At 37.7% G+C, this 27912-nt stretch overlaps 1 protein-coding gene and 2 pseudogenes across 1 annotated transcript in view; 2 read left to right on the top strand and 1 right to left on the bottom strand.

Annotated features, from left to right (window-relative positions):
- Positions 1-434, top strand: part of LOC102879489 — a 16303-nt pseudogene extending 15869 nt beyond the window's left edge.
- The window catches only part of CDH8 (cadherin 8), a 300666-nt gene that overhangs the window by 26630 nt on the left and 246124 nt on the right, over positions 1-27912 (top strand).
- On the bottom strand, positions 7783-7901 carry LOC112478273 (annotated as a pseudogene).

Genomic DNA, 27912 nt, shown 5'->3' with positions numbered 1-27912 from the left:
ATCACTAATGACAAGGGTTGTCTCAGCAAGGAAGACATTGAGTGCACGGTCCAGGATGCTGAGACGTACAAAGTTGAAGACGAGAAGCAGCGAGACAAGGTGTCTTCGAAGCTTTCACTTGAATTCTATGTATTCCACATGAAAGCAGCTGTTGAAGATGAATACCTTCAAGGCAAGATCAATGATGAGGACAAACATAAGATTCTTGACAAGCACAATGAAATCATCAACTGGCTTGATAAGAACCAGACTGCACAGAAGGAAAAAATTGAACATCGGCAGAAAGAGCTGGAAAAAGTTTGCAACCCCCTCATTACCAAGCTGGACCAGAGCACAGGAGGCATGCCGGGAGGAATGCCCAGGGGCTTCCTGGAGGTGGAGCCCTTCCTCCTGGGGGTGCCTCTTCTGGGCTCATCATTAAAGAGGTTGATTAAAGCCAATCTTGAGCAAAAATGTATCATCATTCCACACAAAAGTATGGAAGAACCTAAATTTATAGCAAATTCTTTGGCAGTTTTAAAGTTGAGCTGCTATATAGTGAATAACTCGGAATCCTTTATCCTTGAATATGGAATGTGTGCTTGGGGAAAGGATGTAACAATAAACTTTATAAGCACTGTGTTACAAAGTGGAAAACACAATGTCTTAAACCATTTAAAATTGGCATTAAAGAAAAAAAGAAAGGAGAAAGAAAAGAAGAACAAAAGAAAGAAAGAACAAAAGAAGAAAGAAAGAGGAAAAAAAGGAAGGAAGGAAGGAAGGAAGGAAGGAAGGAAGGAAGGAAGGAAGGAAAGAAGGAAGGAAGGAAGGAAGAAATTGCCAACAAATGGCTGGCTGACAGACTTTATTACTTATGTGGATTAATAACAAGATATTTTTAAAACTTCCCATCCAACCATCCAAACTCAAAACTTCCCATCTAACTGTTACAACAAACACAACAAACTTGTTTATACCTGTAATTCAGTCTTTATATTTATTTAATAGAGGGGGCTCTATCATTTGAACATGCTGGCTATATAAGAAAATGTTGTTGTTGTTGTTTTTATATTTGTAGCTGATGAAGACAGGCCAGGGAAAGTGGTTAGATTGTGAGTAAATGCTACATGCTATCAGAAATGGTTTTAAACTGTTATTTAAAAAATACTTACAATTAAAATGCAGGGCTTGGTTTAAAGAGCATCTGTTTAATCAGTGATAGAAAATCACATTTTGTATGTGCCACTAGGTAGATAGTTGTCTGCAATACCAATTCTGTTCCTGACTATGGCTCTGTTCTTGTGGAGTTTTCTCTCTTTAGAAGATAATTCTTTGTGCAACCCTTAGTTACAATTTTTAGACAGATGTTACCATGCTGAGGATTGGTTGAACACTGAACAATATTGCAGACCTCCCCTACAAAGGGATTTCAGGCTTCTCATTCACAAGGGATAGAGCAGAAATCATTAAAAAACTCCACATTTGAAAAAAAAAAAATTCCTGAAGTAAAACAAAATGTGAGTGGTCATACTAATATATTTCAAGACTCGTTGTAAAGGAATGTGCATTGTAGTACTGGGTTAGTGATAGGCCAGTAGACAATAGATCAAAGGGCCGGGAGAGAGACTGCATACACTGAAACTTGAATACAACAGAAATGGTGTTACAGGTCAGTGATAAAAGATGGATTAGTAGAGAAATAGCTCAGGAACTATTAGTTATCTATATGAAAAAATCGCTTCCTATTTTATACTATACACACAAAAAATCAATTTCAGAAGGATAAAGACTTGAAGTATGAAAGGTATAAGTTTTGAAAGGCATGTGAGACGGTATCTTTATGTCCTTTTGGTAAGGAAGCATTTATTACGTCATGAACAGGTGACGTAAACCTTAAAGAGAAAAATTAATAGTTTTTACTGCATTAAAATTAAGATTTAATTCAAATTTGCTTTAGGCATCATAAAGTTAGAAAAAATAAATGGAAAAAAGAAAAGATATCTGCCACATATAACTGGTAAAAAATTTTATACAACAAATACATACAATTAATGAATAGAAGGCAAGTAAGAATTAAGCAAAAGATAAAGAAAAAGCAAATGTATTATCAAACATATTAAAAGATACTGAGCTCATTAATTATCATGTAAATTGAAAATTACAGTTAAGTAGCATTGTATACTCAACAAATTGCCCAAAATTAAAAGTTAAAGAATATCGAGCAATGAAAATGTTGAACAAAATAAGTTCTTACAGGTAGTGTATGAACTCATAAAACCGTTTCATAGAGCAATTTAATATTATCTTGGAGAATAGGAAAATTGAAACTGTAGATATATTTATTACCTAACAATTTTACTCTGATGGAAATGCACTATAAACCCTCTCTTGGTCATGGGCACTAGAATTTAAGTAAAAAGTACAAATCAGTATCATTTGTAATGCTAAAATAAAATGGAAATAACCCAAATTTTAATCTAGTGTAGAATAGATAGGTTTGGCATCGTCTTACTAGAATTTGGTGAAAATGGATGAAATGTAACTGAAAGCAACAATGTGGGTGAATCTCAAAAAGAAAAACGTAGTTGAGCAAAAAGCCAGTCACAGAAGTATATATTTGGTTGAACTCTAAAGAAAAGGATCTCATATAAAACACAGAATTTAACTCCTGGTTAACTGTTATTGATTCATGAACATTCATTGGAATATTATTCTTTAAATTTTTACAAGTCGTATGTATATTTTGCATGAAGAGAATGTATTTCACAGTAAAAATGAATATTAAAAAATAATACGTGCTTTATAAAAACGTGCTTCACTAACAGAGAAGGTCTGGGCTCACGCATAAGCTAAGGGATGTTCTAGTCCAGTTTGTTGTTGTTGTTTTTTCCCCAGGCTCAGATTCAGAGTTCCTAGGACTCAAATTTCTGTCTTAGCAAATTCCTTAATTCCTATATGTGACATTAATTCCTAAATGAACCTTTATGTTCATTGACAGATAGCTAAAATTGCTTGTGTTCTATCTAGAAATAAGGATGGCCTGTGTCTATTGGCCTTTTTAAAAGCTTAGCACCCATAAATCTATCATCTTAGGACAACTCAAAGAAGAGGTCATTGGTATTATCCATCTCCTTTTTGCTGATAATGAAGGTAGAACTCAAGAGTTTAAAAATTGCCTCATATCTCACAGCTAGTGAGTAGAGAACACTATTACTCAGGCCATGTGACTTCAGAGGAAGTGCTTCGGCTGTTACATTGTAATATCTACACATACACCTTGTGATTTTTATATAAGAAGTGAATTTGGAAATTTAGTGATGCGCATAATAATAACTCATGTTATTAAGCATTTACCATGTACCAGTCATTATTCTAGAAGATAAGGGTACAGTGACAAGAAAAAGGAGTATAAGATAATGCCTCTCTTTCTGGAAAGCCAATGTCAGGCTCAGACAAAGGAGGGAGAGGAGAAAGAGGAGAAAGAAAAAGAAAAAAAAATGTTTATTATATTACTTTTCAATTCTTGAATCAGACATTCTTTATGCTGTCATTTCTGCCTGGAATTCCTTTCTCATCTCTGCCCCATCCCTCCCAACCTCCTCCATACACCACCACCATATTATACATCCTTTCAAAGATTCAGCTCAAAATTTATATACTTTTTGAAGACTTTCCTGGCCCCCCCTTAATCTCTGAGAAGAGTGGATAGATTACTGTATTCCTACACATTATTCTAGAGCTTTTTTCTCTGTACCCCGTAATGGATGATGAGTTTTGACAGCCCATGTTCAACTTTAGATTCCTACAGACCAACAAAATGGGAGCCGTGGAACTAAAAATGTAAGCCTTCTTGAGAAATATAGATTGAGAAAAGCGATATTGAATAAGTTTTTTACAGTTATAAGAAAATGATCTGACATCCTGATAATGGCAATGTCATTGATTGCTATCACATATTAATGGAGTAATAGCGGACATGGTACTATTGATTATACTTTGTATTCCTCATTAGACAGTTTTCCAAATTTTTTTATTTCACTGTTAAAAAAAATTATAAATCTGTTTGGTCTAGTTGCTAAGAGGCAGAAATCATAACAGCTGACACTTCTTAGTATTTTCCATGTGTCATGTACTCTATTGAATATTTTGGAAGTATTCTCTCATTTGATCTTTGGCATAGATAATATTGTTATCCCTACTTACTGTATGGTTGAGGAGCTGAGCCACAGACAGTTGTAGTAATATGTTCAAGGTCACCTTGCTGGTAAATTGCAGAAGTTGATTTCAAACTTAGATCTTTCTAAATCTAGTTTTTTTTTGTCCTTTTAGATGTTTTATATCTGAGAAGAGAATACATCTGCACTGTATAACTTTTTTGATACTATGCTTTAACAACAAATACACATAATCTAGGCAGTATTCTATGCCAGGAGTTCAGGAGCTGGCAGAGTTTTCTAGAATAGGTTATATAAATAAATATCATAGGTTCTGTGGGCCGTGCATGCTCTTTTGCAGCTAGTCAGCTCTGCCACTACAGACTGAGAGCAACCATAGACATAAAGACAGTGAATGAGTGTGGCTGTGTCCCAACAAATCTTTATTTACAAATACAGTATTGACAATACTTGACTGGAGATTGGAGATTGTCAACCTGTGTTTTAAGGGTTTTCTACATACTCCCATCATCCTTAAAAGGATTAAAGAGAGATATTATTATTATGATGGTACCAATTTAACATATAAGGTAACTGAGGTGAATAGAGTTGGAATTACTTGCCCCAAATTACACAACTGGTATGCAACCTGCATTTTGATGGATCTTTCATCACCTAAAAATAAATAAATAAATAGATAGATAGATAGATAGATAGATAGATAGATAGATAAATAAAATAAATAAATAAAATAGGAAAGAAAACCAACTGCTGATATAGAAAAACTTGAGGGTAAATTAAATAAAAGAAAAAACAAACAAACAAAACACCATTCATATTCTTTGCCTTCTGTGTTTGTGTTGACACAAAGGTTTTTCTTTTTTTTCTTTGTACCTATTCCAATTGATTGAGAGGCTGGTTGGAATGGTGTGTTTATAAGGATGCTTAAAGTAATCCCGGCCCAGTGGAAAGAAGTACCTTGATCAATTAGTGACGCCTGCCATGTGTGCATGGTGGTAGAGTAGAGACACCATGCACAGTATTGTTGATCTTTATCTAGAATTGATGTTGCTCTGTAAATAAAGGTTTTCATTTTACTAATCAATGAGAAAACCTTTAATTTCATGACAAGGATCTCTCTGGAACTGGGCTTAATGTTTCTCAAATTCACTTTTCACTTGGCTTATGTTCTTTTCCTCACAGGGGATGAAGGAAGGCTTTTACCCCAATTCTAAAAGTCCTATATGATGTCTTATCTTTAATATCTGAAATGCATGTTGTCAGCAGCTAAGATTTATTGCACTGCCTGCCTTACTGAAGACATTTTGACTTTGGGCCCATGATTTCTGCCTCTGGATTTGGGCTGGGGTTCTTTATTTCTCTCTGCTTTTTTTTCAGTCCAAAAGCAAATTGCTTTTCAAAAGTTTGAGGAAAACCTAAAGCAGTTTGGGGTGGATTAGAAATGGGAAAAATGGCTCATTTCATGAATAAATATTTGCCTGCAGGTCTCCACTTTGCAGACTCAAACAGGGATTAAAAGGTGAAGATTGGCAGGAGGGAGGTGAGGAGGCTTTTAGGCAAAAAGCAGCGTGTGTGTTACAGTTCCGCACACAGAGAATACAATTTCCCCTTTGTTAAAAGTAAAATCAGCTCTAAGTAGTCCTTTGTAGCTGCCACTACAGCGGGTCAGTCTAGTGGAAAAAGCACAGGCTTTGGGCCAAAAATATCTCAATTTGGATCTCTTACAAGAGGTGTGAGCTCTTGCAGGTGGCTTAAGGTCTCAGAGTATCAGGTTCCTCATCTGTAAAATGGGACCAATTCATCTAAAGTCCCATGCCCAGAGCCTGATACACAGTAGAGAGTCGGCAGTAGAACTTGATTCTCTTAATTTCGTCATGAAGAAAAATTTTAAATATGATAGGATATGATATGTTATAGGCCAATCAGAATTATTCAATTTCAGAAGATTGGTATGAAGCCACATCCTCAAGCATCTTATTTATATAATATGTTTGCCTTACAAAAACATAATACCACCACCAGCACCAATAGCAGCAGCAGCAGCAGCAGCAGCACCATCAATGAGTAACTCGCCTCAGCATGTAGAGTCAGGAAGACAGGTCTTAGCCTTTTTACTAAATGAGTTAAGGAAAGCGTGATTTGTGCAGAGAGAAATACACATACACACACAGGCACACACACACAGGCACACACACACACACACAATGAGAACATCATGTTTCAGAACTGCAAGGCCGATACGCTCACTCAAATGCTGGCATATCTTTCGAAGTTGTATTAAGATTTTAATAGAAGATCAGAAGAAAGTTTTGGTGCGCGCGAAGATAGTATGGCTTCCTTGCCAAAAGAGAACGAAATTATAAATCTGTAGATTCTGGATTTAAACTGAGCGTGGTGTAGGTGAGAAAACCTGTTTAATGTACTGGTCACAGTTGACATGATTCCGTGTTGCAATGGCAATACAAACAACAACAAACATAATAGTAAAAATAACCAACAACCGCTGAAGCTAATATGTACCAAATGCTTCCCAGAGCTGGGCATGTGGCAAACTCTTCAATAAGCCTATAGGAACCTATGTGTTGCAGATACGGAGAAAAAAAGGAGAAGAGAAATACAATTTGTTCATAAAAATACAGGTCAGGTGGATCTAGCATTGGAAGCTAAGAGTTCAGATGTCCAATGGCATCGTCATAGACGAGTGAAATCTTAAAGATAATTCTCCATTTCCACACCGTTAACTTGCATACGGGGAAACTTGTCCAGATCCACCTACTTTACCTTCCAACATTTTTTATGGGCATTCTGGGGTATTTTCTCCCAAGCTGTATTATTTACTTACAGACTTTGAAATATTTTATTATGTGTATCACATTTGAACTGATTTCAGTTACCCCTAACCTCAAACTTGCCTTTTCCACATGTAAGATTTTCTCATATTGACAGTTTATCATATGTATTGGCACCGTGTTTTTTTTTAAGAAACAGCTCTTGACGAGGAGGCACTTCTCTTTGAAGTTGTTGGGAGAAGGCTTCGAGGTAAATGGTCTGAGAGAAATGTAATAATAATACCTCTTTATTGTGGAAATGTTTTCACCAATGATTTTTAAGATTCGTTCTCCCCAAATTCTGGCCTCTTGCTTTCTTCGTTACTTATAGAGACATTACTGAGCATTTTTTATGCTCTGGACACTGCTTGGGGCTGGAGAATCAAAGGCAAGTATGGTATTTTCTCAGCTCTGAAGGAGCTGCCACTTCATCCTCTCTCAGAAGTTTGACTGCTGCAGGAGTTGTCGAAGATAGTAGAATCTCTGAAAATAATTTAAGTGACTTATCTGAACCCCACAGCCATGAGAGTTCACCTTTTCTTAGACGAATGTTGCCTGAATCCATGGCTATGTGTCCTTCATTACAGTTCTGGCTTCTTGTATCATGCACTTCAAGATCCATTGACCGCACGTGCTATATAGGTATTTTGGAAACGGATATTTATACTGCATGCCTGCATTCCAGAATATTTTCTCAAATAAATTAATGTGCATTTTTTTTTCAGGCAAGGCAACCCTTGGTTGACTTCAGAGATTGCAAGGACCTTGTCAGCTTACAATTCCTTATTTTTTACTTTTTACACCTACAGCACCTGATCTTCCTAGGTGGTCTCCCATCCAAGTACCAACCAGGCCCAACCCTGCTTAGCTTCCGAGATCAGACGGGATCGGGCTTGTTCAGGGTAGCACGGCTGTAGACAGTGTGCATTTTTTAAGATGTATTTGAATTATTTGCTGAATGAATCCCTCAGTGAAAAGATCAAGTTACCATCACTGTGGATAACGAGGGATTAGGCCTAGTAGTTAGCCGCTCATACTCTTTTAACTTTGATTTGCAGTTAAGGTCTCCGCCTGTGTTCATGATGCCACAGGTGTATACCGTTGTGTTCATAGTGCGACTCTCAGCAAATTAGAATTTCTCATTCGATAATATTTCTATCCAGGAATTTTAGTTGATAGCAAAATAAATACTTTCTGTTGGCTTAAGTGGAAGGAATGGCAGAATAGCAAGAGGTTCACAGAATGAAAGAGAAATTCATTAAATCCACCTCAGAAAGCACATTGCGATCCCGAAGTGGAGATAGCTTAATAACAGCTCTGCCGCTGCCCGCTCCCAAAGCTCATAGTTGGAAGTCTGGAATCTCTACCTTAATTCATAAGTAGTGGTGGATTCCTAAGATATCAGGAGAAGTCTTGGCAGCTGTGCAACCCGAGATGGGGGGCAGGGAAGAGGCAGGGAGAGATGGAGAGAAAAAGGTGGAGGGCCCGAGAGAGCACAAGAGTGATCTTCTAGAAAATCACTCTGGGATATTGAAATAAACTACATACTACTGAAATATAGCTATGAAACAAAGAGGATCGATTATGTATGTATTGCTACAGAAATATTTGCAAAATGGTTTTAATCCCTGTTTTGCAAACTAAGAATCAGAATTTAAGCAACATCCAAGTTTACACAGCTAATCAAAGGCTGAGCTAGGTTTTGAATGTAGTGTGTTTCAGCATAACATTCCCTCTGAGAAGATTTTTCTCAAGTCTCAAGCATAGGATTAGCATCAGGAGGCAACTTGGAATTGGGAATACTTGTATCAGGCACTGGAATAGACTGACTCACTTCAGTCAATTATGTTTACATTAGTTCTCATCTGCATTCATGAAAAGAAACCTATAGCTCTTTGAACCCACATGTCAAATCTTCTTTGGTTTTTATAGCCCTCATATCTACTGGAGCCACTTCATTTTACTGTTATGCACTCAGTGGGTCTGGGTAGGCAGTGGACCTTATGAGCGTCAGATGACAATGGCCAGATGTTTTGTTCTCTTTCCTCCACTTACTAGCTTTGTGACCTGCAGGAAATCAATCTTCCTGAGCCTAATCCCTTCCCCTATAAGCAGAAATAATGTCCTTAAGAGGAAAGCTTCTTAAGTGCAGGGCCAGATCTAATGTTTCTGCCGGTTTTGAGCACTATGAAGCAATGAATGAATTCATTTGTTAATTTAGTTATTAATAATATAGCTATTTACTACATCAAAAATGTTTTTTAAATGTTCAAGTATCAAAAAAAATGATACGTATTGTTTCCATGCTGTTGTATTTTTCTTCGTTTTATCCTACATATTATTTTCACCATTAATGCTCCTTACAAATTGCCCACTACCTACCATCCCTATGCTTGGCCTATTGCATATACTGGACCAGTGGGCCCCAGCCTTTTTGGCACTGGGGACCAGTGGTCCTATGAGAATCTAATGCCTGATGACCTGAGGTGGAGCTGAGGCGGTGATGGTAGCACCAGGGAGCGGCTGTAACTACAGATGAAGCTTTGCTAGCTCATCCGCTGCTCACCTCCTGCTGTGTGGTCTGGTTCCTAACAGGCCGCCAACCATTACCAGTCCGCAGCCTGAGAGTTGAGAACCCTTGCACTAGACCTCCTAAGGGAGGTGGTCATCACTATCATTTGCTAGACAGGAACCCTGAGGAGCAGGGAGCACACTTACCTGGCTATTAGGTAGAGCTTGAACTTAAGGCCACACTTGATGTCCATGGCCACTTTTGGTTTGCTATCTTAGCATTCCACGTCCTCCAATAAATGCCTCACAACTGTGCATTTTCTACTTTGAATTTCCAGCCTTTTTTTTTTTTCTTTTTAATGCCAGTGACACTCTCTACCCACCCTCACAGACCATCACTGAACCTCAGTGATCTGAAGGAAGACAAAAAGATTTCTGACTTCTTCTCAAGATTGTCTCCTGCTTCTCTGAGAGTAAAATGAAATTCTCTGTACCACACATTAATATACTTGACATCCTTTATTACTTTCAAGTCATACACATCTTTCTTTCTATAAAGAGAGTCATTCTACAAGCATTCATTCGTTCCTCTTAAGGTCATGTCAGAAAGAGTCATAGTCTTATTGTCAACACACTCAGTGTAACAATACAGAGCTTCTCCCTCCTCACCCCCAAACCTTGCATATGTTCTTATCAGGAAATCAATGTGCTGATGGGGCACAGAGGACGGGAAGACTTGGAGAAATTCGGTGCACTTTGCCATCTGCCCGAGCAGATGGAATTGGGATTGAGTGCTCTCACTCCAATCTCAGATCTGCTGGATATTATCATCTTGGATGTCATCACTCCTAGAATTACCTCCCATGAAAAAGGTGCCACTTAAGACATTGCGAAAAAAAAAAAAATGCAGAGAATACTTTGCTGTGATATAGCTTCTACACTACTTAATTTATTTTGTATGCTTTGGAAGTTTACAAAAATAAAAAATAAACACTGACAATATCTACAATTTTCTTCTTTTGAGTCTGCTTTCAGACTTTCCAAAAGCTATGATACCAACAATAACAGTGCCACATAATGTTCTAAGTGGTTGGAAACTTTCAGAACTGGGCATCTTAGATTTCATGGCACTTATTACACCTTTTCTCACATTAGTTCTTGATTTTTGTGAGCCATCTGTACCCTGAATTGCCAGGCTTAATGGAATGAAGCAGATGCTGTTATATATTCAGACCCCTCATCCTTGACGCAGGTTGATACTCACCCCCATTATCATGCTAACACCAGCCCGGTTCAGAGAGAGATGCCTGTGTCCGCTTAATAAAATGTCCCAGTATCCAACGGGTGGTTACTGTAAACACAGTATATACCCTCATCCTTTTCTCAAACTCTCTTTTTTGGAAGCCAAATATATTTCCTCATGTTATGAATGCATTTTTTATATGGTTCTGCTGTTTGTGGCCTCTTGAACTATTATATAGTCGTGTCAGGGCCTATTACTAGCTGCATTGGTCAAGTTATTTACTCTCTCTAAATTTCAGACTGCTAAATACAAAATGGGACTAATTATAACTATATCACAAAACTCTTGTGATTGTTAATACATGCAAATTGCTTACTATACTTTCTACGCTGGGTTAGTGATTCAGGAATGACGAGTGTGACAATTAGGCAAACTCGATAGATAAGACTAAAGAAGGAACTGAGAACTAAGGTCCATTTCAAATATTTGAGATGGGGCATTGGAATATTTGGAGTTCTTAATGCACCGACAACTTGGAAAAGTGTTAAGTGTAAGATAGTTGGATATTAATTTACAAATTATAAGTCTGATTTACAAATTAATTTACAAATTTACAAATTAATTTACAAATTATTAATCTGTAACTGGAGATGAGAAATTGTGAGTCTTTTCTTCAGATCATCATTCAGGAAATTATGTCTCTGGATTTGTTTAGTTTCATGACATCATTTTAATGGACTGCACTCCAGGTTTCTTAGCAACCTGTGGATGATTATTCTGTATTTCTGTGCAAATGGCTCTATTGGACCATGGGCTTTGTGGTTTTAAGAAGTGAAAAGAGCTCCAGGGAATCACATACATATTATTTCAGGGCTCAGAATAGATATATAGTCACCTATTTGACTTAAGCTAGTGTGAACAATTTCTGAATCCAGATCTACCCCTGTTTGCAAAGGCTCATACTATCTTGACTGAGCTCTATGTCTTTTTCCATGTCTCATTTCTGCTTCCCTCTCTGACTCGAAAAAAGTACGGAGACTGCTTCTGCTCAGCACCCAGGTAAGGTGGTTGCTGACACCTACAGGCTAAACTCTTCCTTCAAACTCAAAAGATGGTAGGAAAAGTAAGGTCCATTATCCCTTATCACTCTATGTCATTCATGGAAGGTTCTGGTTAGTATTGGGTGCTATTTTTGCTTACAGTTCAATTGTATTATCATGGAGAGGGATATTCATAACATTCTAGGAACAAGACAAAATTGAGAATAAAACAAAACAAAAAATCATGAAACACACACACACACAATGTGTTCTCAGAAAAAAAGACCATTGTTCTTGCTAACAAAGTGAAGGAGGCACATACTGTAGCCACCCATTTGACTTTGACATCATTCCCTTCTTTTCACCAGCCCTCTCAGTGCCTTCAGGAATAAAACATGATGCTAATACTATCCCACTCAAAGGCAAACCAGTGACAAGAACAGGAGCTTCCAGCACGATGCTCTTTTTGTTCATTTTCCTCTTACTTTGATGCACTCCATTCTTCTTGTTTCTTTCCTGGTTTTGGAGATTCTGCATTTTTTCCAATTGTTGCTGTTCTCTTTCTCATTTTTCTTTGCCTTTGATAATCTCTCTTCAGCTTCCACTTATGAAAAGTAACATTCTCCAATATTTTCTGCTTGAATTTCTACTCTCATCCTTCTCTTGGGTTTCGGTTTTGCTTGGATCATGATGATGTACAAATATGCATCTCTAAACCAGGTCTTTCTTTTAAGCTCCTGAACCACACAACCAATGGCTACTCCTGGACCTTGACACTAGCCATTAAGCTCAGATCATCTTGGTGCAATTAAAGTACACGGATTATGACCTTTTATGGACTTGGGTAAAAGTATGGTATCCTAAATTTAGTAATGTAGTGACCTCATAGAAAATAGTATATATCATGTAGCATGTTTAATATGGAGATAATGCCTTGAAGAAATGTTTTGAAGATCAGAGACCTGATGTGTAAAATCCCAAGCAGATGGCCTGGCACATAACATTGTAGAAAGTTAACATTATTGTTAAGACTTCAAACTAAGAATGACTTTCTTACCCTTGTAGCATCCACATATCAATCCGAGGGAAGCACCTTAATTGGAGGCCTTGAATCACATAACTATCTCTGGATTAAAAAATGTTGTCTGGAAGGCAGGCCCATGCCTGATTGATGTTCTTATATCAGAAACTAGGAAGATACTTCTATATACTAGATTTATATTCATGCCATTGCATGATCACGACATATAGTAATGGGATGAGGAATTATATTATATACATTTTACCCTATCAGTGGTCCAGCACACAGTAAATCTGTTAGATGCTCAGTATATCTTTGTTAATTAATGAATGCATTGGAAATAAGAATATATCTATCTAAATCTACCTATATCTATATAAATCATAATGGGATCATTGTCTGACACAGAATTATAGTCTATTAGAGCTGGGAGAGACAACAGAGGTTATTTAATACATTCTACAGATAAATCCATGTAGGACCTCTCTGCACTGTGGGTATTCTTTGATGGATTTCAAAAGAAAATATAGATAGTATTCAAGGGACCTGCTACAGGCTAACACAGACAATAGCTCCATAACCAAAAACAGTATATTATTACATGTCTCATTTAGCAATGACTCAGAGCAGTAGGCAACAAACAAAAGCACAAAGCTAGCAAGTGTCAGACTCCAGATCCAAACCTATGAGTCTATCTATGATTTAAAAGAGAACACTTCGTGCTATGACATCTATTCTCCTGACTCACAATTTATGTTTTATCCTATCACACTACACAGATTGAAATCCATTTTAACATTTCAAGGCCCCAAGGGAAGATTCATTCTGCCCAGAAATCCATTCAATGATGGTTCTGCTGCTAGAGTTTACTTTTTGTAGTGATTTCCTGTGCTTTTGTCTGGTTATGTTGCATAAGTTCTGAGATCTCTCATGTCAGATGCCAATCTTCACTTGCTCCCATTCACTCTGCCAATAGGAAGTCTATTTATTTCGAGTCATTGGTATCATTATTGTATGTTTCAGCGCAAGGAAATAAGGCTCTTAACACAGAGCAACACAATCACTTTAGTTTTTCTTTCTTCTAAAATGTATGACTCTGCCTGAGAAGGTTGTTTTTGGTTTTGTTTTTTGGTTTTGTTGTATGTGCGTGCGTGCGTGCGTGTGTGTGTGTGTGTGTGTGTGTGTGTGTGTAAATTCAAACCCTAGATCAGCATTTCTCAAGACTCTTAGACTCTTAACATTCTACCATGATCTTTTGCCCAGAAAAATAGTCAATTGGTGGCACAAGGGTATGGGGCGGTGCCCCCACCTTTTTGTGGAGCAGAGGAGAACTTGTCTTAGATGAGCAGGCAGCACCCTGTCAGGCTTCATGCTGTCTTCTCAAGCAGCACTAAAGGAAATGAACTAATGATAGCTGATGCTTGTGAGGGGCAAACTCCCTCCTGCCGCTCAGAATTGCAATGTTAGTGAGAGCCGTGGGGGCCCGGGCCAACCCTGCCAGAAACAGGTTTTTAACAGCATGAATTTATGAATCCAGTCAATGCAAATGAGAGTTTGTTATGCTTGGAGTCTAAAAAAACGATGCCTCATTTATTAAATTAAGCTGCAGAAATTCTATTCAGATAATGTTAAATGATCGTTTTTACTCTAAAAGCAAAGCTCTTCTCAGTGAGTCTGCTTATTTGACAGTGTTATTTTACCCTCTGCTTAAAAGCGAGAACAGACTTAGGGATGGAGAGGAATGTGACAGCAGCCTGAGAAAACTGGCTTTGAAAAAGCAGTTATGCCCGTGACGTGTCCTAGGTCTCACAGCTTTTAAGATAATCTGTATCATCCTTAAAATGGGCATGATTCCATAAACTGTGCGATCATGGCGAGTAAGAGTAGGAAGGGAGAACATGAAATATAAGTCAGTAATAGCCCAGTGTAAATAAAAGGAGGAGAAACCTACGTAATTTAGATAAGTATTTTGCACAGAGTGATTTCTGGGCCACATGCAAAAATTCCCAGAGCCAATCACAGGGATCTGCAAGAAACTATCCTTGAAATAACATTTCTTCTGGTTAAAGAAACACTGGCCTTAAAGTCATGATCTCTGTTTAAATCCAACTGTGATATAAGTCATATATATATATTTCACCCCAGCATGAGATTTCTCACTAGTTTACTAATGATCACTGTTAACATGTTGGGAGGGAATATGGTGGTATTAGAAAGAGAAAAAAATAAAACCTCTACACAATTTGAAGTCAACCATACGTGGGGTCTTTTGGTATGCCTATCATTTATTAACTATATGACTCGGGTTAGTCTTTTATCCTGACTCAGTTTTCTCCTCTCTACAGTGAAAATGTCCTCATGGGTTGCATGATCGCTTTGATTAATAGATGACATAATGCCTGTAAAGATTCTAGCACAGAGCTTGACATTCAGTGCTTGTTTTAGCATGCATCTTCTCTTTATATTCTAAAAATTAATAATTGCTTATTGTTCATGCCTACATGTTGAAATATAATTGATTTGATTAATTTAATTAAGTAGTTTGACTCAGTGTATTTTGTAGTATTCTAATTTGGACACAGATTTTGTGACGATAAGTGAATTATGTTGTGGAATATTTAGGAGCGTATCTTGTGTGTGTTTCCGAATGACCACACTTTTTTTTTATTGTCAGTATACAAGTTGGTTTGTTCTCAAATTATTACCACCTCATGTCTGCATAAAAGAAGCTTAAGAAATATGTGGACTAGAGCATTGTTTTGTATTATTTTAAAAGCAACATTTTTAGTGAAGAGGTCCAGCCTCATCAGAGATTCAGGCCCTTTCCCATTGAACCAGTGAATATGAGTTTTAATTCATAGTTCTTCCTGGATCTTGAAAACATGGTTTTTTCTCACAAGAAGCCAATTTTGCTAACCCTTAAATAGTGTCACATCTGTGATCAAGGCATAAGGTGTTCCCAGAACAATTAGCTGTTCAGATTCAGGTATAAACAGAAGGATAATTCACAAATATTCGTTCTCCATACATGTTATGTTAAAGAGCCACTGCAAATGAAAAGAATTTACATACGTTATGGCTCATTTTCATGAAAGTACCCGCTTGCAAATGAGCACACATAGTTGGAAATGTGCAGTCACAAGGCTCCCCAAAGAACGTGAACATCAGCTCTTATCCTTGTCAGCATGTTTTATCAGAAAGGCAATCAGCTGTGAGATGATCTTATGTATATATTTATTTTAGTTCTTACTTTGGCTCTTTTGCTTTTCTTTTACTTAGAATTAAGTTTATTTGCTAGCAGGAGAGAGGAGTTTTTTGGTGAGGCCTCCACCTTATGTGAACTCAGTTTAGAATTTTTTGTTTAGGCTTTTAAGAGCCCTGGCTTATAGAAAATTAGGTAGTAAGTACTGAACTTGAAATACTTTGCTATTACAAACTTTGGGAGTCATTAGTGTATCTTTTGTTGGAGACATTTAATAAACCTGTGTGAAACAAGTATGCTGTGCCAGGCCTTATGCTGCTACTGAGGATTCCATAATTACCGGATTGAAATGATTCTGCCTTTACAGAAAGATGACCTGTTTTTGGTCCTGCCTTCCTTATGAGAATGTGAAGCATGTTAATAAGTTAAGCATAAGAATGGGAAGTGGGCTGAGAGCAAAACAAACAGGGTGCTGGTAGAAAATAACAAATGAGTAAGGGAGATCTCTATGACCTGGCCGTAAATGGACCACTTTTGACAGCTAATTAGACAATGATACCCATTCGAGGGAATTTGGACATGCTTCTTATATTTTCAATGCTCTTTCCCCCAACCTCGACCTCAAAACCATGGAAAGCACATCAGATGTGTGTGTGGGGCGGATAAGGGGGAGGACGGGGGCCTGGTTGGGGGGAGTGTTTCATACATAAAGAAAAGCATGCAGCAAAGGCTTTGAGGAGGATGGAGATGGGCAAGGACTAGGTGTGTATGAGGAACTGGCAGACTTCTTTGGTAGGGGCCAGATTATGCAGGCCAAATAGACCCCTGTAAGGAATTTGGATTTTATTGTTTGTGCAATCCATCTTTTACACAGCCATTGGAGCATTTTAAGAGAAAAAGAACGTGAACAAATTTACATTAAAAAAAAAAATCAATCCATCTTCTACACAGCAGAGAACCAATATGGGAGGAGAAAGCTAGCCAGGAAACCATCTGGAAGGACAAGACTTAATCCCGCAAAGAGCATTGATGATAGTCTATAGAGAGGGAGAGATATAGATGATGGATTCACTGTATATTTGGGGGCTGATCAAGGCCCAGACAGAGCAGTGATTTGCCCAGGGCCACAGAGCCAGTCAAGAATTGAGCTAAGACTCTAGCCAAGTATCTTGTTCCCCTATGCCTGTGCTCATTGTAAACAAGTGAAGTTTGAAGGACTTTCTAGAGAGAAATGTCCACGAGTTTAATTGTGTTGACATTGGCTGCCTCTTGCTTGGTACAGATAAGCAAGGCAGAAAGATTTTAAGCAACCTAAAAAGTGGATTTCTAAGTATTCATTTATATCTGATTTGTTAGAAGACTCAATTAAAGCAAGCAACAACAAAAAATCAATTAACATTACTGGTGTATTTGGTTCCTTGAATTTCAGAAACTGGGAGCTTGGGAAAGACTTTAGAAATTGGGTACTTTGTTATTTCCCAAGTCATTCCCTCTTCCTTTGTCTTTTAATCCTTATCACAATGGAGAAGAAAGTCTCAGTTTATTGTTAGTCTTTAGTGAGTGTTAAAAAGAGAGATTAACACCTCCCCAGGCCGGAGCGCCCCCCTCCCCCCTTAGAGCCTTTGGCAGGCAACAGCATCTAGACAGAATTTAATAACATTGCTTTGTTTTCATGGAATTTATTTTTATGATTACATTTATTTATGGCATGTGATATATGTTTTCTGTTGTGGTAATATAAAGTTTGCTTTTGAAGTAAATTGGAGAAAAAGTCAATTTAAAGACAAAAGTGAAAAATGTAGTAGACAGTATGGGTATGTGACCAACATGTGGCATTTTAGATCTTTGTCCTCCTGAGGGTCATGGTGGCTTAGCTGGGACATAGAGAGGGGGTGTGCTAGGGTCCAGCTTCCTGTGTCTGCTCCCACCCCGCAAGTCCCTTCCCACTCTCTACTTGGCTTTTTACTTTGAGTGAAGAGTCGGTTTCCCATGGTAAGGGAATGAGATGCTGTTTAACTGCTTTATTTCTCCCATTTCTATGGAAATGCTATCTGCATGCTAACATAGATGTATCTAGAAAATGTCTGGGAAAACGCATATGGAGAAGTTATCAATTATTGCCTCGGGCAGGGTTGGGAGGTGGATGTGAAGAAAGGTTTACTTTTATTTTACACAATTTTCTACCAGTCAGTGTTCCATTTTGCCCTGTTATGCCATGCTTTTGTCAGGGAGGAAAAAAAAAAAAAAGGGAGAAACAGCACATATTCAGTCTTAGAAGGAAAGGAGTGAAGTCCCAATTTTAAGCCAAAGCCCATTAAGTCCAACAGTATTAAAAACAACGCTTTAGGCAAGCAGTCCAAGACTAACTGGGCTCGTGGCAGATGTGCTCAGAACTATCTTCAGACAGCAGACCCGTGGGGATCGCGCGATGATGATCCTGTGTCTGCCCCTCCGCCCCCCAAGTCCACTGAAGACTCAAGGCCAAGCCTAGTCACGTGGGACATGCTTACTTAGCATTTGCATTTTCCCTACTTTTCATAACTTTAACAGATACTTATTGAGCTTCTGCCCTTTGCTAGGTGCCATTCTAGATACAGGGATGCAGAAGTGTACCAGACAGGTCTTGCCTGATGTTTAAGTGTGAAACAGACAACTTGCACTGGAATGGAAGAGAACTGTGCTTCTATATGTAACTGCTGTATATAATGGGGGCAGTTGAGGTAAAGAGTAATAAATACAGTTAGGGGATTCCTCTGTGAAGAGATAATGTCAGAGCAGGGACTGGAACAAAAGAACTGTGACCACTCTGCCTGAGATGGGGTGGAGATGGTGGGCAGGTCCCAGAGAAAGGAAGAGAAGAGTTTGGCATGAGTGACGGAGAAGGGAGAGGGGCAGAAAGCTGCAGGGTGGGACCTCAAACCTGCAAAGGGATTTCACTGGGAAATGTGCGATGGGGATTTGCTGCCATTGGCAATTTTGAATAGGAGAGTCACGTGATCCGATTCATGGTCGTTAAGAGATCATTCTGTCTTCTTTGAGGGGGTCAAACTATAGGGAAGTAGGAGGAGAAGCAGGAGCCTATCGAGGATACTGCTCTGATTTCCTTAGAACTTCCATCTTAGACCTTTAAGAAATGCAGATCCTCAGAGAATGTGGACATATTATTTTAAAGATATATATATATATATATATATTTTAAAGAATGAAGTATATTGCTCAGCTTGACCACAAGGATTCAGCCAGTCAAGGTTATGATTGATGATGGATGATAAAAGAAGGAAAGAAGGAGGGAGAAAGGGAAGGAAACAGGCAAGCAGATTGATTTAAAAAGGAGGAGCAGCTCTGAATTGCAGTAATTTACTCATTCTTTTCATGCTGTCTTTCTTCCAACATTACTTTTGAGCATTAGGTTATGGGTTCAATATGCCATGCTACACCATTCAGGAACATGTTCAATATACAAATTTATTGAGTGTTACAATGTAATAGGCTCTGTGCTGACGCTAGAAAACAAAAATAGGTGATATGACCATTACGTCCTAAGAACTGACTTTAGAGGCTCTGAGCTGGCTTCTTGCACGTGCAACCTGTGGAATCGGCAGGCCTCTGTTGCTTAGATGAGCCCCGTGCCTGGATTAATGCTCTGTTGTCACTGGCTTGCAGTTGTTAATTTTTGTTGTAATTGAAGTCCAATGAGGCAAAAGAACATGCACACAAGCAGAAGGTAGATACGTGGTAGAGCAGAAAATGCTTTATATTTTAATATCTAAACGACACAATTTTTCCTGTCTTTTTTCCTGCATTTTCACTTTGTACTGAGCCTTACAAAATCTTTAGCTGGCCTTGCAGTCAGGGGTGCGGATGTATGACAAGTAATTCCAGTAGGCCCTGGTTTTACCTGTGTGAGAGATGCCCGTGGGAAGGCACTTAAGTCAGACGGGTGGGAGGTGTAGGAGTTAAAGAAGGATTTCAGGAACAAATGAGAATTGAGTTGATTTTTGAAGGAAAATCAAGAGTTGGACGAATGTGAGAAAGGACTTCAGACAAAAAGAGCAAAGGCGTATGAATGTGAAAAGTTGTGAAGAGGTCGTCCCTGGGGATTTGAGTTGTCATTAAGGATGTAGTTTAGGGAATGACCTGTGGGTTATCGTGACCGGAGATGGAGCTGGACAGAAATGGTTAGACTCAGATGAGGGAGAGCCTTCTGTGTCATGCTGCTGAGTAGAGAAGCACATCATCTCTGAAATACTACTCTTCCTAGATAATCTCAATTGTGCAAATAGTACCGAAGGTTTTCTAAGAGAATGACAACTGTTATTGTTATTATATGGCACCCCCAGTGCAAATCTTTTTGTGTGCATTAGTATACTGCATAAGGTTGTTTTGAAGATTGCTAACAGTCTGTATTATGGATGAAGGAACTGAGGTTGAGCCTGTTACTCTCCAGACAGGTGATTAGAGAGATTAAGTGGGAAACTGAGATTCATGTCAAGTATTTGGACTCCAGAGCCCATGCTCTTAACCTTCATGATTTTTTGTCCTTTTTTTGTTTGTTTATTTTATTTTTTGCATTTCAATGGAATGGTAGGTAAACATAGAAAAAGGCTTTGACAGATTGACAAAGCTTGACCTAAATGTAAGGCTGTCAGATTTTATCCTGTTTCTGTTACAGATGAATGTGACAATATTGTTTTCTTATACTGATACAGCTCTGCTTTGTTTACTTGCTTTTGCACACGTCACCACACTCACGTACAGAAATTCAACTTTCAGATAGATCAAAGAAGTCTTATAACTTCAGGCCTGTGTATATGCTTTTTTTCTGGCTGGAGAGTACTTCCAAGCGCTTTTTTATTTAACTCGGTCTCTGAGGGTCCACCTGAGCTATCGCCAGTCTCCAGAATGGCCCCTGCCTCATGTAGACTGGCTTGGCTCTCCTTTTCCAAGTTTCCTTAATCTTCTGTGCTTTTCTGTTTACAACTGCATAGTTTATTCCAGCTTACTTATCTTCCTTTCCGATTAGACATGAGGTTTTCGAGGACAGAAATGATTTCCTTTCTGTATACCATACTCACCCCTAGAACAACCTGTCCTAGAGTCAACATACTATTATGTTCTAGTATGTGTCACTGTCAATTACCCAAGTAGAATTACCCATCGAGCAGAGCGCCTAATATTAACAGGCAATTGTATTGAGCGCCTACTATAAGACAGGCACTATGCTAGAGCTTGGGACTATAAAGATGAAGGAGAAGACATAAGGATAGATGGGAGAAGGGAGAGGAGAGGTGGGATAACATTCATGCTACAACCTGACGGGTGAGAAACTAGCTATGTAAAGTTCACGTGGGGAGGAGTATCTCATGCATTGAGAAAATACTAGTTGAAAAGGATCTGAGTTACAGCAAAAGTTGTCATGTTCAGCAACGTTGTGTGTCTGGAACAGAATAAATGAATACGTGTGCATGTGTGAGTATATACGTGTTTGTGTTCATATACCTATATATATTTCTTATATATGTATATATATATATGTCAGTGCTTTCAGCTCCATTCTTAAATCCTATACTCTCCTCTTTTGTACCTGAGCTGAATGGCTACTTAAATAGTTCGGAGGCTCTTGAAGTCACATTAGCTGGTGTTCTTTTTCACAGAAATGGTGAACCTGACAGAGAGGGAGGGTTTCCAATTTGTTCCTTTTAAACTACACTTTGCCGCTGCTCCTGGCTCTTAAATCGACATTCTTTCTGACTTCCTTGAAGGGAACAATCAGACAGACTATAGGTGGTCTTGCTTAGACATTTGATGTTTTATTCTTAGACAAATACTGCTAGGAGATGCTTTGATTCCTGAGAGCACGTCCTATCGTTCAGGGGTGTGTGTGTGTGTGTGCACGCGCACACACACACACACACACACACACACATATGCGCGTGTGCGTGCGTGCATGTGTCTGTGTCTATCTGTCTAAGGGGAGGAGAGAGGACTATTAACTTTGATGTCTTGAGTCTGTGATTGTGTAGTTAAGATTCAATTGGCCAAAACCTAATTTTGAATATATAACCACTTGCACTGACTTGCTTCTGCTGAAATGATTTGCCAAGCAATATTACATTAACATCTAATCTACTCTGCAAAGCAGTTAGAAAGACCAGGTTACCCAGGTACACCTCATGTTTTCAATGGGGGCATCCACATTGCATTAAACACATGTGTTGACTACTTCACACTTATTAGTTATGAGGACTGACCTAGGAACAGGGATTATTTTGACCACAGGAGGATGAAAAGGGATTAGAAGGACAGTGTGGATAATCATACAATGTTCAGCTTTAAGGACCCTCCAAACCCCTCACCGTCTGGGCCTCTTGCCTCAAGTGCTTAATTCCTCTCTGTGGGTCCAGGGTGAAGCAAATCAATACCAATAAAAGTGCTCTTGAAATTGGAATGAGTTGTACAGAATTGAGCATTTTACGTATTTTTTATTTTTTATTTTTTCTGTTTTATACTTGAGAAGTAAAATAACTTTTCCTTGCCAAAGAAAGACAGACTTGTTAAGAAGCATCATAAAAATTCTGTTCATATTTTTACTGTAAAAATAGATACTGCTTTGTGCTTATGCAAACTAGGCTTAATTTGCCCTCATAAAATAGAATTTGCAATACCTTGGGTCTGCTGTTTGGAAATTAGATAACATTAAAGAACATAATAAAACACAATGCAAATTTACCTCCTTTCTTTCCTTTATTCAAGATGAATTTTATTGGAATCCAGTGATTATTTGAGTCAATTCCAGATATTTTTTTTAGTTTACCTTAAAATTTTGCCGTGTGAGGCTTCTGCTTTTTCAAAGACTATCTTGCCTGCTTTTAAAAAACAATGTTTCTGTTGTGCAGCAAAGACTTTTAAGAAACAAGACCAAATTAGATTTATTGTTTTTAGCTTTCGGTGTGTAGATATTTATAGCTAAAGGGTATGGTTGTGTGCACATGCGTGCGTGCACACTTGCGTGTATTCTTTTTTTGTCAACTAATTTACAGGCTTGATACTGTTAGTCTAGTTATTGAAGTGCACATGGAAATTTGTATTAGAGAAAGTTAAACACGTTTTAATAATTTCTTTAAATTAGTGTTTACTTGAACACTAATAAATTAAACTTAAGTTATTGGATACAATTATTCTTAAGCTTAATGGTGTTAGTGTAAATAGAGAGATTTAAATTTTCTTAATACAGGACTCAATTTCACTTGATTTAAAAGCATGGAATAGCTTTTTCCTATTTCACATAGCAACTTTGCTAACAGGGCTGTCTGTAGTTGGACATTTATTGGTTAAATAATACTTCCAGTATTTAAGCATTTGCTCTGGAGAGAGCCAAATAGTTTTGAGTTTCCCAGGAGCCCTGTAAGGCATGTCATTACAAGATACTGGGCATCGTAACGGAGATGGTTTTGATTTCCTACAGAATATCAGAAAAACTCTTCCTGCTAGAATCTCCCTGTTCAAAGTTATCCATAATTCCTTGCAACCACTTTTCAATCATATTATGGCAAAATCTTTCTTGTAAGTTGTCAATCGAAAAAAAAAAAAGCAACAGTAAGACAAAATGAGAAAATAAATGGAGGCCATTGGCTATATGTGTGAGGTACTAGGACATTCGAATGTAGTGCAAGAATCTCTTCGATTCTATAAATGTCATTATTCTGCCATGGAAGGTAGATAGGATGGTCTTCATTAGGTAGGATTTTATTTCTTATATAATTATGAGGTCAGTGGTCTTGGTTAGGTCGTTTCCCTGACTCTTGTTCACTTTCTTTTCTGTGAAACGGAGCCAATACCTATTTTAGAAGGTTATTATTGAAATACAATATAGTGGTAGTTAATTATGTGTTAGCTTTTAATATTGTTACTTCCAAGCTGAGTTTATATTTACATATGTGTATATTATTGTTTAGCTGCTTCACTTCTCTCATAGTTAAAGATTGGGACTCAATTTTCAACAATCAGTTATAATTATGTGAGCTTGAGGATTCTCACAAGTATTTTTGTTCTGAAAATTCGCTTAGCGTATTTATAATAGGTCAAGTTTAGTCCTAGTGCAAGGGATGTAAGGTGTTTAAAACACTGTCCTCATCCCTGTTGAGAGCATAGTAATAAAGTCTCTGTTGGCACTGGGATGGGAAGAATTGTTTTGGCATGAAACCTTGAGTCGGGGAAAGGCTGTGTAACCAAGAGGGACAATCACTGTCTAGTTTTTTGTACTTGTTTCTCCATATTGGGTAGACGAGAGGTAGATGACCAACTTAGAAATGTGACCTCCTGAGACATGGGAAGAACTACCATGAAAAGATTTCAACTTTGTGGAAGAATGTACTAATCAATCTCCAAATATGTGAAGCATATATTTCAGACGTGGTACATGAATAGAGATGATTTTATGAAGTTGACCAACATAACATTCAAGAAAATTGAATCTTTTGGTAGCAGTTTTTCTTTGTTTAATCTTCAATCATTTGAAATTTGAAGGAGAATGTCTCTATGTAGTAATGATATGTGCTTAACACATAATAATATCTATTCTTTAAATAGCAGAGAATATGTCTCATGACCAGAGATTTGGGGGAGGGGGGGGCGGAAACCAGAGCTAGTGTTTATATCTATATATATATATATTTTTTTCCTTTTCACTATATTTATTTTTAACATGCTCTTCTCTGAATATCATGATACTAGTTTTCCACTAGTAACAATGTAATACATTATTTTTAAATAGATTTACACAAAGATCAGCAAATAAAATTAATGGTATTCTGGGACAGAATAAAATCATGTAGATGGAAGGACAACAGCAGAAGTATGGAAGCACTACCCTGCTCTGTGGAGATTTTACATTCTAAATATCTTTTGTGTCCCTCCACTTACCAACTTTTCTTTTCCACCCTTGGCATCCAAACGATCATCGACTCTCACGAATTGTTGAAAAGGTATGCCACACGATTTCCTTGCATCTGGATATTCCCCTTCCCAATCTGTACTCTATACTTGATCTTAAAGGCAATACGATTTGATTTACATTTTAGGAAGGTTGTTTGGAATACTCCAAGTCAATTATTTTCTTACTGCTTGTAGGAGATAAAATCCCAAGGATCTCTAGTGGGCATCATGTTGTTTTGCCTCTCCCTTTCTATCCAACCTTCTGTAGGCATTCACCATCTTCAAGAGTACCTGTGATCCCTCCATGTTGACCTCCTATTATTTCCTTTTTTTCCCTTCTATTTCTCAATGTTTGTGTGGGTTGCCTCCTCTGGGTTTTTGCGTAGGCTTTTCTGTTCTGTCTTGGATTCACTTCCTATGCCGTCCCAACTCCAGGTCATAAATTCTCAGCCTTTCTGAAAAATCTCAGTCAAATATTTACTTTATTGAGAAACCTTCCCTGACACCTCTCCAGGAAGCCAAAACTTTCTGTTCATTTTCACATACTATCTAATACTTTTGTAATACTTAGCAACACAAAAACCAAAAATAAATACAAAAACACAAAACCATAAGTCTGTCCCTCAAATCAAACCATACATTATCATTTCCTTGGCATTCATCATTATATCCTCAGCAGTTAACACAGCGAGGGAGCTCAAAATATATTTATTTTTGAATTAATTAATAAATGGAATTCCCCTGTGGTATTCTTCTTCTGTGGTGATGGTATTTTATTTCTATGTAATAAACTCATGCAAGAAATTATAGTTTATTTGCTTATTATTTTAACACATATTAATGAGAATAGTTCTTACAAATCTCATAAAAGACATTTTATTTCATCAGACAGTTATTAAACATTAGCTCTAAAGAACTCTGCTTTTAAAGCTACACAGATGGATGAGACATGGCCAATGCCTTCAGGATGTCTAAGAATATTCAGTAACTGATTTGGGGTTTATTCTGTTTCTCTCCATGTCAGAGGTTTCTACCAACTTCTGCAATGAGTGAATTCCAGCAAAGTCAGCAAATTCCTGTGAAGCAAATCCCATTTTCCCATTGATGTCCATTATTAAATTGGAAATACATTTTCTCTTGGTGAGGGGACCTGCAGTATTCTATCACTTAGCACAGTGGCTCCTTGGGAAATCATGTCCCTTTAAATGAGTAAAGAGAAAAGGAAGAGCGATGGGCATGACAGGATAGTTAGCATCCTACAACGCGTTGCAGTTATAATTGTGGTTTAGAAGCTCTTTCAGGCCTTTAGATTCAAGTATAACAAAACATGCGACTCAGTGGAGAAGGTAAGCAGGACCCCTGATGTTGAATCACAGTCTTTCCATACTAGTTGGATGATCTAGGGCAATTTATTTTATTGAGTTCCATATTTTAAAATATGATACAAAGATGATATGGGATGTCTCATAGGTGTAGTGAGGTGATTAAATGAAGTATATATGTATCGCTTAGAAAAATGTCTAGTACAAAAGAAGCACTAATTCAAATATGTCTCCTCTTTATTATTATTATTATGATTATCATTAATTATTATTATTATTAGCCAAAGAGTGGAGTATGAAGTATTAGTGGCTTGAAGATATAAGAATAAAAAATGATAGTGGAATGTTGTTGGAGAGGAAAATAAGAAAAAAAAAGTTATACATCTTAATGCTATATTTCTTTATGTCGCCATATTTATTTTTGGCACTAGGCATTAGAATCAAAAGTAATAGGAGGGAATAGATACCCAGTCCCACTGCCCCATGGCATTCTGCGCTCATGTCATTTAATCTTTTCAATATCAGTTCACTTGACAAACACGTATTGAACTCTTATGCATATTTACTAGAGTAAAACCTGGGACCCGCCTACAATATTTCCCTAAAGGTATCTTTCTTATGAAGAGTTGCTTCTCAGCTGAAAAATATTCTACTCCCTGTCTGATCTCTGGTATTTTCTCTTACCACTGAAGTTGGGGAGTGGGGGGTGGTGGGGCAAGGGCAGGAGGAATCTATTTGGGGTTACAAGATCTTGCCATCTATATTACATCCTAGATCGCTTAACCGAAGAATATGCTGGACTCATCTTTTAAAGACAGAAAGTGCTCCATCAATAATTTTGTTGTACAACCTTATTTATATGTCCATGGCTGTCTTGATTTCAGTTTTATTCAGGCTATACCTGCTGAAAGAAACCAGGGCACAGGGAACAAAGTGTGATACTGTGATTCATGGAGCTTAAGATGTCTTAACATTAACATTTGCCCAAGTGTATTCCGTGCAGTATTAATAGATGTCACATGAAACAGAGTTTCCCAATGTTGACTACAAAAACCGTGAGTTAATTATATTTAGCATGCATTCTTTGCTGAGAGTAATCAGAACTTTTAACATGCTGACCTGTTTTGTGTGTCTCCAAATTAGAGATATGTATGTAAGATCAATATAGGCAGAAAAATTTTCCAAAATGCATTTGATCCTTTGGTACAGAAGATTATTTTGAAAAACATACACTCCCTTTGCCACTTCCTCCAAGGGAAGAATATTGAGAGGTGAAAGAGTACTTTAAGAAAAATGCTGTACTGAACAATTAGAACATACTCTTGTCTTTAGCACATCCTTGAGAGGGATTAAATGGATGCATTTTATATCTGTTGTTGGACTGCTGATTCTTTCAGTCAGCACTGGACAGGTTCTATGCCACTTGGAGCCCCAGTTATGTTCTGCTTACATATTGATATTATTTGGTGAATAATGAATGAATACGGTGTCTAGTATTAGAGAGAAACTGTGCTAGGTGTTAGATTTTTGACTGTGTTTAAACCCTTTGTGGATGTTTTCTTTCAATTTTGTGAATTTTTTTAAACTTAAAATGATTTGATTAGAATAATCAGACAAGCAGGAGATCAGAAATCCTCAGAAGCTAATTCTTATAGAC

The sequence above is a fragment of the Pteropus alecto genome, unplaced genomic scaffold, assembly GCF_000325575.1.
Source record: "Pteropus alecto unplaced genomic scaffold, ASM32557v1 scaffold42, whole genome shotgun sequence".
Classification (NCBI taxonomy): Eukaryota; Metazoa; Chordata; class Mammalia; order Chiroptera; family Pteropodidae; genus Pteropus; species Pteropus alecto.
The sequence above is the reverse complement of the archived record's forward strand: the minus strand, read 5'-3'. Positions and strand labels throughout refer to the sequence as shown.